Here is a 13,126-nt window from a genome sequence, read left to right as displayed (position 1 = left end):
GGGCTCCCCCTCCTGGGAGCCAACTGCTCTGATCACCAGGCCCTCTCAGCCCCCCAACCCATTATCCTTTCTCAGAGCAGCCCCTCCAACACCATCCTGTGCTCCAGCTGCCAGACCCTGCTCAGTGGGTGCGGCCCCCTCCCAGTCCGGACCGGACTGCCCACAGGGCAGAGCGCAGGCCCCTAGCTCCGCCTTCACTGCCCAGCCTGCCCCGGCTCAGCCTGTGTAGTCGGCTTCCAGAGGGGCAGCGGGTCCTCAGCTGACTCCTGTGAGTGCGAAGGGGGTAACTCTTCAGAGACGTCCGGCTGTGACGAGGGGCCAGGCCTCTGACTGCCCGCCAGGGGCAGGGCTGTGGCAAGGTGGCCTTTTCCAGTTGAGGCCGTCCTTGCAGAGCTGGGACAGGCCCTTCCTCTAGTCTCCCAGTGCCCAGCCCCACATCCTGCTCTTCACACCCGCTGCCTGCCCACCTCCCTCCCCACCTGCCCTCTGCACCGCCAGCACCTCCCCTGCCCCTGCGGACAGCAGTGTCCACCCAGGCCGGCCGCACAGTGGGTGCCCCGGGCCTGCTCACCATCCAGCTCCTACGTGCTAGCATGTCTGTGAGGGCTCCCAGGGGAGCGCCAGACTGACCCCCCACCCTCAACCAAGCCTGCCCCCCACCCCCCACTGGTCCCCGGGTCTCCCACCCTCTGTGGGCAACGCCCTCCCTGCTCCTTGCTCCCCACCTGCTCAAGTCCCAAGAGTTGGATCCTAGGGCCCCATCCTCAGCCACGTGCTCTGCTCACAGGCTCACCCCACCAGTCTTCAGGGTGCCCCTGGGCCTGCCCTCTGGCCCTTCCTGCCCTGCCCCCATGCTGACCGCTGACCCCCCCAGGTACCAGGGCCACCAGACAGGCAGGAATGTGGGTGGGGCTGCAGCCCGACGTCGGGGCAGGATTGCCATAAGAGCTGTGACTGGGGGTCGGGACCTAGTAACACTGGTCTTTGAGTGGTCCCTGGGGTGGGGGACCCCAGGGAAGGGGCATGGAGCCCCAGGCGGGGTGGGGGCGTGTGGCATAGAGGCCTCGGTACTGCCGGCAGCGATGCGGGCAGAAGGCTCTGCACTGTGGTTGGGTGGGACCAGGCTTGGGCCTCTGTGGGGACAGGCTGCCATTCAGGCCACCTGCCCCCTCCCGCTCCTGGGACCCCTCAAAGCCTTCATTGTGGCTGGGACCATCCCAGACGCCAGGCTGGCGGCTGCACACCAGGGCCCAGCCTGTCCAGGGGGGGCCGTTGGGAGCGGCTGCTGTGGGGGTACCCACCGTTTCAGAGACCCCTCCCCCCAGTCCCAGCGGGTTCCTTGTGGAGAAGTTTCCAGGTGACATCACTAGGCTGGGCCGGGGCAGCTAGCGCCGGCTGCCCTCCCTCCAGCATGGGCACCTGCTGGCCCTGAGCCATCGAACAGCAGGGCAGAGGGCGGCGCTCGGAGGCCGAGGGGACGCTGAACAGACGCGGGCGGGAAAGGGTGCCTGACCAGCCGCCCACTCAGCCCCGAAGGCGAAGGCGCAGGGGCTCCCCTGGGGGTGGGGGTGGGAGGCGAGCGCCCTCCAGGCCTGCGGACCAGAGTGGCACCGTCCCGTCCTCGTCCTCGTCGGGGTCACCGCCAGCCTCAGTGCCCTTGCTCCCAACCCCAGCAGGTGGCCTGCCGCCCATGCCGAGGAGGCACCCAGCAGCGCGGCGCGGGGTCCTTCCGCCCCCCTCCCCGCCCCCCTAAACCCCCCTCCCCAATCTCCCCTCCCCAGCCCCTCCCCTCGGCCCCCTTCACCGCCCCCGGTCGCCCCCTCCGCTGAGGGAGGGCTGGCCGTCGCCCCCTTTTCCGCCTCGGCTGAGCCGGCTGTGGCGGCCGCGCGGAGCGGGGGCGCAGCCGCGGGCGGGAACGGGGCGCGGCGCTGCCGGGAAGGGGCGGGGCCGGAAGCTTCGGCCGGACTTTCCCCGCGGGCGGGGCGCGCTGCTGCTCCGCGCGTCGCGTCCGGTTTGCGGGGGGCCGGGCCCTGGAAACCACCTCCCCCCGTTCCGGGAGCAGGAGTAACGTGCGGCTGATGACGCTGATGGTAAAACCCGTGATTTCAGACGTAAGCGCGGCGCGTGCGCGGTCGGCCACGACCTTCTTGGAAAACACTTGGCGACAGGTGGCCGCGGGGGTGATGCTCACGCTCTTCGTGACCTCACTGCGGGGGCGGGGGGGGTCGCGAAGGAAACGCGGTCGGCGGAAGGAGGCCGAGAATGAGATGCGAGTCTAAGGGTCGGGGGCGGGCGGGGGCCTCCCGGGCCCCTGGTCCCCTCCAGTGCGCGCGCGATGGGCGCCGGCGTCGCACCAGGCAGGGTCTGGCCGTGGGGGTCCCTCCCTCCCCGCTGGCTGCCCGGGCCTGGCGAACCTGCGGGTCTGAGCCCTGGAGGACGTGGCCGGCTCCGTGTGCTCTCGGGGCCCGGCGCGAGCGTGTCCGCTGCCCGCGCGGGAGTCCGCCCTCGCCTGGGCAGCGTCTGTCCCGGCCCCCCCATTCCTGCTCGGTTCCCCCAGGCCCTGCCTCTGGGGGCTGGGAGGCAGCACCAGCGCTGGGCTCAGCAGGCCTGAGCCCCCACAGCTTCCTCCCCTCCCCAGGGAGGCGGCCCTGCCCGACGGGTCCCTGGACACAGTCCACCCTCCCAAAGGTGCTTGGTGGGGCTTCTGACTGGGCTCTGGGAAGGAGGGAGCCCCGCCTCCTAGTGGGGCTTGGGAGCAGGACCTAAGTGGGGTCTGGAGGGGTGTCGCCCACTTCACACTGCACCCTCCGCCTGGTCCGGCTCGTCTGACTCTCCCACGCCAGCTGGGTACCCCGCTGTCCTCTGCAAAGCAGTCAGAGAGTGAACCTCAGACAGCGGGACGGGAGGCGGGCCCACCCCACATCCCCACCCCCACCCTTGGTGTGGCCGGAGGCCTAGCCCACCAGCCTTTGCTGCTGGGACACCGGTGTCAAGTCCGCTTGTGGTCCCAGACTGGAAACAGGGCGCTCTTCAGAGCTTGCTCGAGGTCCCACATGACCCCACAAGCCTTTTCCCATCCCTCCCCCAGGCTCCAGCGCAGGCACGAGAGCCAGGTGTGGGGCTCACGTCAGCACCCCTCCTCCATCCTGGGCCCCCTTGCTGGCCTCACACCCTCCAGCCTCGTGCCCCCCATCGCCGGTCCCTCCTTAAGGTGAAGAAGACTGTCTGGAGGAGCAGAGTGGGGGACACCGGCCTGGGATCCTTCCCCCAGCCTGCTTCCTGAAGTGACCACAGAGCCTGCCTCAGCCAGTGGGCTGAGGACAGTGGCCCTTGTGCGGCTGCCTGGGTGGGGGCTGGGGTACCAGCCACGGGTGTCTCCGCGGAGAATGCCCCCTGCCCACCCCACCTGGAGGGTATTGTCCATTCACCCTCCTGGCGTCAGGAACTGCCATGAATAGCCCCCAGCCCCTGACACCCGCCTGCAGGCGCCTGCCGCCCACTGGAGCCGCACTCGCCCGGAGGCCGAGCCCGCTCCACTCCACCGCCAGGCGCGAGGCCTGCACACACCACCCCACCGCCCTCTGCCAAGGCCGTCCCTACACCCCGCTAGCAGGGGGTGCTGTTTCCACCCGCTCGTCGGTCACTCCTCAGGGCCACGTGGCCAAGCAGCCTGGAGCAAGCCTTCCGGCCTGTCCTCCCCTGCTGGGTCTGGCCCCGCCTCCCAGCCCCGAGGAGCAGGCACCCTTGGTCTGCTCCCCGGGTCACACTCGAGGAGAGCCTCTCTGACCCTCGAGCTTTTTCTCTGTGGAGCAAGCACCACGGTGTCTACCTGGCTGAGCACCCAGGGGCAGCTTCCCCAGCCTGCGTGGAGGGAGACCCACCTGGAGGGAGACCCAGCCCCTGCTGCCCCTCCCGGGAGACCCAGCCTGTGTGCACTAGGCCTGGCTCTGCTCTGGGCGCTGCTGGGTCAGGCCTTGAGGGTCTGGGCTCAGCCCCACCCCCCCACCCCCAACTCCCTGACTCTAGCAGACCCCAAGGCTGGTCTGGCCTCCCACCTCCCCCATGGAGCGGGCACCATCGAGTTTCTGTCCCCTGCTCGCCCTGGGGCCGTCGTCCCAGGTGGCCAGCTGTGGCCGTCCCCTGGAGAGCCTCCCTTGCGGCCCCCGGGGATGGGGGCTTAAGGGCCGCGCTCACGGTGCCGGTGCCGGGAGGAGAGCAGAAAACAGCGCTGTTCACGGAAGAAGAGGCGCATCCGCTCGCGGGGGACAGAAGGCCCTTTGTTGGGAAAACAGGAAGCGAGGATTTCCAGGACCCGCCGGGCCACCCGCCGGCCACCCGCCCCAGCTTCCGCCAATTCTCGACAGCCCCTGCCAGCTGCCAGCTGCGTGTCTGTCCACGCGCATGTCCGTACATCCCTCCGACTGCGAGGCCCAGGCCCCAGTGTGGGGGACCTCGTGATGGGGGGCCGCCTGGCATCTAGTCTCCTGTGGGGGCCCCCGTCACACAGGCATAGGTACCCAAGAAGCAGCTGCCGGCACCCGGCTTCGGGCAGGGGTGGGAGCATGGCAGGCGGGCCAGGCCTCTGGGCACCGTCACCCTGGAGCCAGCATCCTGCTCGGACAGCCACCAAGACACGTGTTGCCAGGCCGCACGTGTGAGTGGGGGCCGTTGGGTCACAACCAGGGGCACCCCCGAGGGAGAGCGGGGAAGGGCAGTGCCTGGCAGGCATGGGGAAGGGGTATGGGCCGTGAGGCTGGTGTGGCCTAAGGCACCCTCCGTCCCTCCCAGCCCGAGGGCCAAGTAAGGTCCTGGGGCCACTGGCCCCGCTGCCCAGGCCAGCAGCCAGCCCATGGCTCACACACTGCCCACTAGCTGGGCCAGCCACAAGTGGGCGGGTGCACACGTGTGTGTGCTCACACACACCTGAGCTCACGTGCACCGACAGGCACACGTGTGCAGTCACACAGCCCACAGACGGACATGTGGGCACCAGCCATCAGCACGGGCACCCTGGCCCCATGTGCAGGGCACCGGCAGCTGCACCCCCACCCCCTTCCCTGACATCTGCTGGGGGGTGCGGAGAAGGCTCGCTGGGCTCACCCCACCCCCGCTTCAGGCACTGGCCCTAGCTGGCCTGTGTGGTCGCCCTGCCTGGTGCAGCTGTGAAGTGCCACAGGGTGCCAGGCCCCGGGTGGAGCTGGGCCAGCGCTGTGGCGGGCGACGCTCCCTACCCCCCACCCCGGGCTCCCCTGACTCTGAGTGGCCTCCGCCTGCTGGTGCCACGTTGGGCTCCTGTGGGTCAGAGTCGGCTCCCCTGTGACCTTGGTCCTTTGGGGTGGGTGCAGGATGGCTTAGGGAGGAAGTCCAGGGACAGTGAGGGAGAAAGGAAGTCAGGTGCACAGGAAGCCGGACAGGCCCTGGGACCCCGGTCCCCGGCAGGTGCGTCTCACCTGTGTGGACTTCACCACTGCCCCTCTGCTTACTGTCCCCCACTCTCCACACGGCCGGGGGGGTCACTGGGGGTGGCCAAGATGTAATGCTGTCTACAGTGAGCAGGGGGCCCGAGGATCCACCCGCTGGGCTCTGTCCCCTCACCCCCCGCCCCACATCCCGATTCTGCAGCTCCCTCAGGCTGGTGGTGGCCCGTGTTTGGACCCTGTCCAGGATGTTCTGGGGTTCACGTGATTCTTTTGTTCAGGAAAGGAGAGGGGCGCTGAGCTAGTTCACGCCGGGGGGATGGGGGTACTGAGGCCTAGAGAGTGACCCCCCCAGGCCCACGGGCAGCTGGATACTGGTGACTTCCATGGTCCCGACACCTGAGCCTACACCAGCATGAACGGTCCCAGCTCACAGAAGACATGCCCTTCACCTGCCCCCTGCTGCCCACCTCGACCTCTGGGGAGTGCGGGTGCCTGGCAGGCGTGGCAGAGGGGAGGGAGGGGCCGTGTGGGGGAGGGACACCAGGTGAGGGCAGGAGCGTGGCCAGTGCAGGGCAGCTGGTGGCGCTGGCCTGCCACGTGGGAGGCCAGGGCGTCAGGAGCAGAGCGTTGGGAGGAGACGTGAGACCTAGCGGGGGCAGATGGGGGGGGCACAGCTTCTCGCCTGTGGGCTGAGGGCCTGGGGGTTCTGCGCAGAGGGGCTCCCTCCTCTGCGTAGTGCGGGGTGCGGGCTGCTGGACGAGGGGCGTGGAGCAGCGGTCGGATCCCAGGTGTGTTTTAAGGTGGCGTCTGCTGAGACAGGTGGCGTGTGAGAAGGGCCAGCTCCCAGGTTTGGGTTGGAAGGCCGGGGTCAGGGCCCCGGTCTCAGACGCATGGTCTGGCTCTCGTGTCATGGTCTCTGTGTCCGGGCCTCAGCGTGCTGACATGGCTCTGCCCTCTACAGGCACACGGACAGCCGCGGCCCCCCTGGAGGTACCACCTCGGCCAGCTAGATGGCTGTGTGGTGTCCACGCAAAGAACAGGGCACCCAGGGGCTGGCTTTAGGGGACGCCTCGGGGACGCCTCGGCTGGGACCCAAAACCAGGCATCTCCATGTGCATCTGTCCATCTGTCCATCCAGCCATCGGGAGTGCTGCAGACCAACACGCTCTCCAGAAAGGTTTGTCCAGTGGGGATAAATGCACAAACCCACCACTTTGTCCAGCCGCTGACCTCCCTCCCTTCCTCCTTGTCACCTGACCATGGGCCTGGCACAGAGCGAGCCCTCAGGAAAAAACTGCTGCTTAAACGATGAATGATAGAGCAAAGGAATGAATGAATGAGTGTGTGGATGAGTGAATGGGTGGCTATGAGTGAATGAACGAGTGAGTGAATGAACGAGTGAATGGATGGATATGTGAATGTACGAGTGAGCGAGTGAGCGCGGGAGTGAGCGAATGGGTGCACGGATGTGTGAACGAGAGTGGCTCCCGCCTCCGTGTCTGCTGACCCAGACGTTCCAGAGGCTGCCTGTGGGGGAGGAGAGATGTCCCCAAACGCGGGCTGGCGTGTAGCTTCTGGAAGCCGCAGGCAGCGCCAGGGAATCTGGGTGGCAAGGCCGCCTGCCTCCTGCTGCTGCGCACACGGCTGCAGCTGTTCCCGTGGGGGCCCGTGCAGCAGCCATCCGATTCAAGTCCCGCCGGGCGGCTGGGCCGGCCTGGGCTCGAAGGCCGTGGAGCAGCCCCGGGGACTCCTCTGCCTTGGCCGTGGGGCGGGACGTCGGCAGGTTGGTCGTCACCCACCAGAGTCCCAGACCCAGGTGGCCTCCCCGAGGCCCGGGCGGGCCAGTGCAGCGGGAGGTGAGGCGGGAGGGGCAGCCTCTGCGTGGGGTGCAGGAGCCAGGCTTCTGCTGCCCAGCCAGGGGTAAGCGGGGAGGCCGGGGGACCAGCAGGCCGGCCCCTCATCCCTGGAGGGGTGCAGGATGAGGGGAGCCCTTTGAAAGACCTCAGAAGCTTTGAACACTCTGCCTGCCAATCACTTCCCTGAATGTCACCCTCGGTACTTGCCCCCACGCCTCCACACTCAGAGCAGAGCCCCCCCAAAAGCAGCCACTGTTGGAGCTGGCAAGTGTGCAAGTGCCATATGGCTGGGGGGGGCACCTGGCCCTCGGCCACCTGACACCTGGCCACCCCTGCCTGCCACCCTCGGACCCTGCACACAGGTCTTGGGGAAGGAGCCACAGGCCTGGCCAGGTTCCTGCGCCTCAGGGCTGACAGCAGGGACCTAAGTGACACCTGTATGGCCAGAGTCATGGCAGCGCCGTCCACGTCAGACGAGGGTGGGAGGGGCCAGATGTCCAGCGGGGGAGGAATGGACAGAGAAAACGCGCTCCGTCCACACAGAGGGACACCTCAGCTTGAAGAACGACGTTCTGACACCTGCTCCAACGTGTCGGACCTTGGGGACACCAGGCCCAGTGAGAGAAGCCAGTCACAGAAGGACAGTGCCGTGGGGTCTGCGTAGACGAGGACTGGGGAGTCAGAGGCACGAGACAGAGTAGGAGGCCGGGCCGGGCTGGGGAGGGGTCAGCGTTTACGGGGACAGAGTCTCGGTTTTGGAGATGACGGGGGTGATGGCTGCACAGCGCTGCGAATGCGCCCAATGCCACTTACCTGCGCCCTTATACCTGGCGAAAAGGCAGATTTTACGTTCCGACTACTTTACCGCAGTGAGAAGTAAGAGCGGCCTCGGCCGCTCGGCGCAGTGTTCCGGCCGCAGCACGGGCCCCGCGGACCCAGGGCCTGCCCCTCGCCCGCCCCGCGCGTGTGCGTCGAGAGTGCGCCTTGCTCCGTGCGCGGATGACGGGTGACTCTCCCGGCGACGATTTTAAGGTTCACGTTTCCTCATTTAGAATGACGTTAAGGAACAAGCAAATGACAGGTGGAGAGACGACCTCGGGGACCAGGAGCAGCTGCACATTTTAGCTCCCTCGTGCCCCTCCTTCTGACTTTCTGAGCACGGGCCCTGCACCGACTGCGTGGCCGGCAGCCTCGGGCTCACGCGTGCTCCCCGGGCCACCCGGAGCCGGGCGCTGCCCCAGGACGCGGTTCTGGGAAGGGGTCCCCTCGGACCGTGCTGATGGCACGCCACAGACACACGGGCGCTAAAGACAGGGACGGCGAGGGGGGGCTGCCGGGACTCTGCAGCCGGGGACTCGGGGGGTCCTCGCGAGCCCTGCTGGGTGGCCGGGGGCAGCACACGCCATTTGTGTCATTGTCCTTGCTGAAACTACATGTCGGGTGCTCTCTCCTGCGGGTACGTCGCATTTAATGATTTAAGTATTAAAATATGTGTGTTTTTAAAAAGACGTCCCCTGGGTGTATGCTCTCACCACCTTCTGAGGCCCCTAGTCCCACGGAGCGTGGGGGGACCGGTGGGTCTTTGGGGGGCCTCGCTAGGGCCCAGAGCTGCACCCTCCACAGGGAGCCCCAAGCCGTCCAGATCCGCTGCCTGCAGCGTGGGGCGCACGGGGCTCCAGCCTTGGGGGAGAAAAGACATGAGCCGCCTCGTGAATGCCCGTTTACGTCGGGTCAGATACGAGCAGCTGTCGAAGCCGACCTCAAGGTTTCTCGTGCTTCTGGTGACCCTAGCGGCCGGGGCTGGTCCCCGGGGCCCCGCTCCTGCCTGCGAGGCATCATCACAGCTTTTCCTTCCTGTTTCCCATCTCCAAGGCAGCCTGGGCAGCCAGACCCCGGCCCAGGCCCGTCCTGGCCAGGCTCACCTCCTGCCACCCCTCAGCACTGCCCGCCAGATCCCCAGCCGGGCAGGCGTCCCCCTGTCCGTGTCCTCCACTGGTCCTGCCACCCCACACTCCGCCACCAGCCCACTTCCCCTGCCCGACCTGTCCTGGTCCGGCCACTTAGAGCTTCTCTCAGAAGCTGGGGATAGAGAATCGGGGAGGAAGCTCCAGGGGTCTGCTCAGAATCTGCCCCCTGCCTCACAGCCCTGCAGGCCCTCCTGAGGGGCCGTGGCCCTATGAGGGCAGGGCACACGGAGTAGGCCTGGCCCGGACAGATGGACAGCAGACACTTCCTGTCCTGCTGACCTGCAGAGCCACCACTAGGGACCAGGGGCACAGGGGCAGGAGTCTGAGCCTGGGCGGGGTCTTGCTAACAGATAAGGAAGTGCTCTGAGGCCCCGCTGGAGTAGGGCCCTGGCTGTGTAGCCCCAAGGGGGCTCCTCTGTGAGCAGCAGGGCCCCTGCAGCTGGGCGCAGAAGCCTGGGGGGCACAGGTGTGAGGGGACGTGATCGCGAGGACCCCGAGCTCGGCATGGCCGGGAACCTCATGCAGCCGGGCGTGGTGAGCCCTGCAGAGCGTGGGCAGCGAGGCCACAGGCACCCACACTGCAGGCATGAGCTAGCCCCAGGCTTCCTGACCACAGCCTTCCAAGGAACCCATTTGTCATGCAAATGACCCCTCCTGGGGCCCTGCCAGCCTCCAGGGTAGGTTGAGAGCTGCCACCTGTCCAAAGCAGGGCTTGGGCCCAAGACTGGACCCCTGCTGGCCCTGTTGGGTCACACAAGCCCCTCTGCAGACCTTGGCCTGGGATTTGACCCCAGCTTAACTCTCAATGCCCAGCCCCCACCCCCCAAACCTCAGTGCAGCCTCGATGGTGGGGCGGGGACGGCCTCCTTCCTGGGCCGACTCCAGCAGCCTCTGGGGCTGTGAGCCAAGAAGGAAGGTGCTCAGCCCTGTGCCCACCGCACCCCCCCACAGGGCCAGGACACAGCCCACTGGCCCTTGAGCCAGCCTGCCCGGCTGTCTGCCCACAGGGTGTGTCTGCTTCCCGCTGGCCCCACCCATCCAAGCGTAGACCAGGGTGCCCAGGCAGGGTCTCTGGCTGGGGTCTCTGAGCTCCAAGGTGAGTATGGCCGGGCCCTGGGACACTGGCTGAGTGACAGAGGCCGGGGCCGTCCTCTGAGAGAGGATCCTGCCAGGCCAGGGGCCTCGGGAATGCCTGGCCTGGTGGAGTGGGCAGGGAGAGCCCAGCAGGGCCCATATGCTGCGGACCCTGAGCCCCAGGCAGGGGCTGCTCTGCCCCGGCCTCGCCGCCACCCTTCCTGCTGGCCCAGCGCCAAGGCCTGCCCGTCCCAGGACACGGCGTGCAGTGGCACAGGGCGTGTGTCTGCTCAGGGCGCCAGGCCGCCGGACAAGGGCCACTGTGTCCCTAGGTGCCCCCGCCCCACGCCCAGCGACCCCTCCCTCCTCCACAGTCCCTCCCTGTCCACTCCCTCCGGCCTCCTCGCCCCTGAGACCTGCACCACCCACCGTGTCCCTCCAGCCCACCCCTCCCAGTAGCCTGGACAGCCGGCCTGGGCTCTCATGCTCCAAGTGTCAGACCAGAGCAGGTGTCTGCAGGGTCGGGCCCCGCCTGCCAGCCACCCCAGGCCAGCTGAGAGGGGTCTGGGGAGCAGAGCCCCTGGGTTGCAGGGGCCAGGTCTCCTGTCATGGCGGACGTGGGAGCATAGTGGGTGGCCCCGAATTGCTGGCTGGGTCTGCGGGGCCCGGGGACAGGTGCAGACACTGGGCGCTGGCCTTCGGGCCAGGACTGGACGCTCTGCTCAGAGGAGGACGCTGCTGCCCAGCGGTGGTGGCCCAGCACCCCTGGCCCGGGGACGGGCCCGTCACAGGCTGTGGGGGCCACAGCCACCCAGGTGTCCAGTGCAGAGCTGCCCTGAGGTGGGCTACACGCACCCTCTGGGGAGACCGGCTCTCAGGCCTGCTGGTCAAGCAGGACACGGGCCACGGGTCAGGGCGCATGGGTCCACAGGAGTCCACGCGGATCCACACAGGTCCACGTGGGTCCACACGGGCCCTTCCAGGTCGTGACCCAGCACCCACAGGGCCCTCTGCGTCCTAACCCCGCCAGCCTGCACACCAGCACACACAGGCTCGCACGGTGCCCCTTGGACATGCCCTGACAGCAGGCCGGGAGGAGGGGAGGAGAGACACCCTGGTGACCCTGACGGCTCCGGGGACTGTCAGATGTCATGACCACAGGCGTACGGGAGCAGGGTGGGACAGGGGCTGGTCTGAGCCATGTCCTTGATGATGAGTCATCTGACCAGCTGACCACATAGCCAGGGAACAGGCCTGCGCCAGCACCTGGCCGGGGGCTGCCACAGGGCCCATGGGGCCCTGGTGACTCGGGGCCTGCGGAGGCCCCTTTTATGCCCCCTGGGCTGAGGCACCGGGGTGAGCACCCTGCCCGGCTTGAGGGGCCCCCGTGTAGGACAGGGAGGTGCCACTACACCGCAGCCTCTTCCTGCTCCCCACTCCCTCCAGCTGTGAGGTTCCTCCAGGGCCCAAAGGGCCTTGGACGGAGAAACTGAGGCTGGGCCCTGGGGGAGGGGCCATACGCAGGCCAAGAGCACCGAGCAGAACTGGTCAGACCAGGTGCTCTGTGTGTGTGGGCGGGGGACTGGGACCTGGCCAGGAGGCAGGCGAAACAGAGGTTACAACCTGCGTCATGGACAGCACCCTGGGGCACCTGCCCAGCTGTGGGTGGCAGAGCAGGGACCAGCAGCGGAGCTTTGAAGGCTGGGTGCCCCGGTGGGGGTGGGCGGACATGCAGGCTGCTGCATTCCTGTTCACAGGTCACAGATGCAGAGATGCGGACATGGGAGGCCAGGTTTGGCCTGGGCTCTGCTCTGCTCGCCCCACCCCCAGCCCAAGGGCCAGTGCCCTCCAGGCCCTGAACTCACCAAGGCTGGGCCTGTCTTGGGTGACGCTGCTGTGCTCCGGCAGGCAGCTGAGTCACCTCTGCTGGGAGCCCCCGGACCTTGGCCTGCGGGACCGAGCCCCGCCCCCAGCGTGGACTCCTCCCTGCCCACCTGGCTGTCCCAGCAGCCTCGGTCTCTTTCTCAGCCTGGCCTGTACAATCCCTCTGCCCCAGCAGCGCCCCCTTGACCCAAACCCTCCTCAGGAAAGACGCCATACCTCAGTCCCGGTGGCTCCCTACACAGGGCTGGCCTGAAGGAACGCCCCCCCATCCTGCCCCCAGCTTCTGGCCCTGGGCTCAGGGTCACCCACGCAGATCCCTTCCTCTCCCTCCCCCAGTCCCTGGCCTGGTGGTCCCAGTCCTGGGTTTTCTAGCCTGTGAGCTGGACACTACTGCCCAATCTGTGCTGGCAGCTAGGGCCGGCCAGCCGCCTTGCAGTCCCGAGCCTCAGTTTCCCCACCTGTACATCAGGATCAAAAGCAGGACTGTGTGACCCACTCCGCCCTCAGATCCCTGTGTGGGACGGGGGCGGTGGCAGGTCCTGGGCGTGGGGGCAGGCTGTGTCCCCCTCGCCCTCCGCTCCCCACATGCCAAGCCCAGCAGTGGGCGGGATGGCCTCCAGTGGCTGAGACCCAGCATCTGGAAGGACGCCCCCCAGCCCGGACATGGTCTGGCAGCGGCCCCCAGGCCACCACACTCGACCGCATACCCCAGTGCTTGCCCAGCCCACCCCGACCCAGCAGAACGACGCGCCCGGGGAAGAGGCAGCACCGGGCCAGGCCCGAGGGGCACAGGGAGCAGCTTGGGCTGGTGTCGGGAGGGGAGGCTCTTGGCAGAGGGGCCGCGGTGCTGGGAAAGCCACTGCACAGGCTTCTCTGAGCCGCCCAGACCTTCCCCCAGAAGTCCTGGGGGCAGGCGGAACTCCCC

The 13,126-nt window shown here is 67.8% G+C and overlaps 1 long non-coding RNA gene across 5 annotated transcripts; it reads left to right on the top strand.

The window, feature by feature from the left end:
• The first annotated feature begins 1,842 nt into the window (after positions 1-1,842).
• On the top strand, positions 1,843-10,189 carry LOC120602851 (uncharacterized). 5 transcript variants are annotated; one of them, XR_005652867.1, is made up of 4 exons: positions 1,843-2,090; positions 3,089-4,513; positions 6,382-6,597; positions 8,329-10,189. It is a non-coding gene; the product is annotated as an uncharacterized LOC120602851 (long non-coding RNA). The 5 variants fall into 5 exon arrangements; XR_005652863.1 differs by lacking the exon at positions 3,089-4,513 and having other exon boundaries at positions 1,946-2,090; XR_005652865.1 differs by lacking the exon at positions 3,089-4,513 and having other exon boundaries at positions 1,961-2,111.
• Positions 10,190-13,126: the final 2,937 nt, after the last annotated feature.

This window comes from Pteropus medius, unplaced genomic scaffold, assembly GCF_902729225.1.
Source record: "Pteropus medius unplaced genomic scaffold, Ma_sr-lr_union100, whole genome shotgun sequence".
Classification (NCBI taxonomy): Eukaryota; Metazoa; Chordata; class Mammalia; order Chiroptera; family Pteropodidae; genus Pteropus; species Pteropus medius.
Note: the sequence above shows the minus strand (reverse complement) of the source record. Positions and strands in the feature narration are given on the sequence as shown.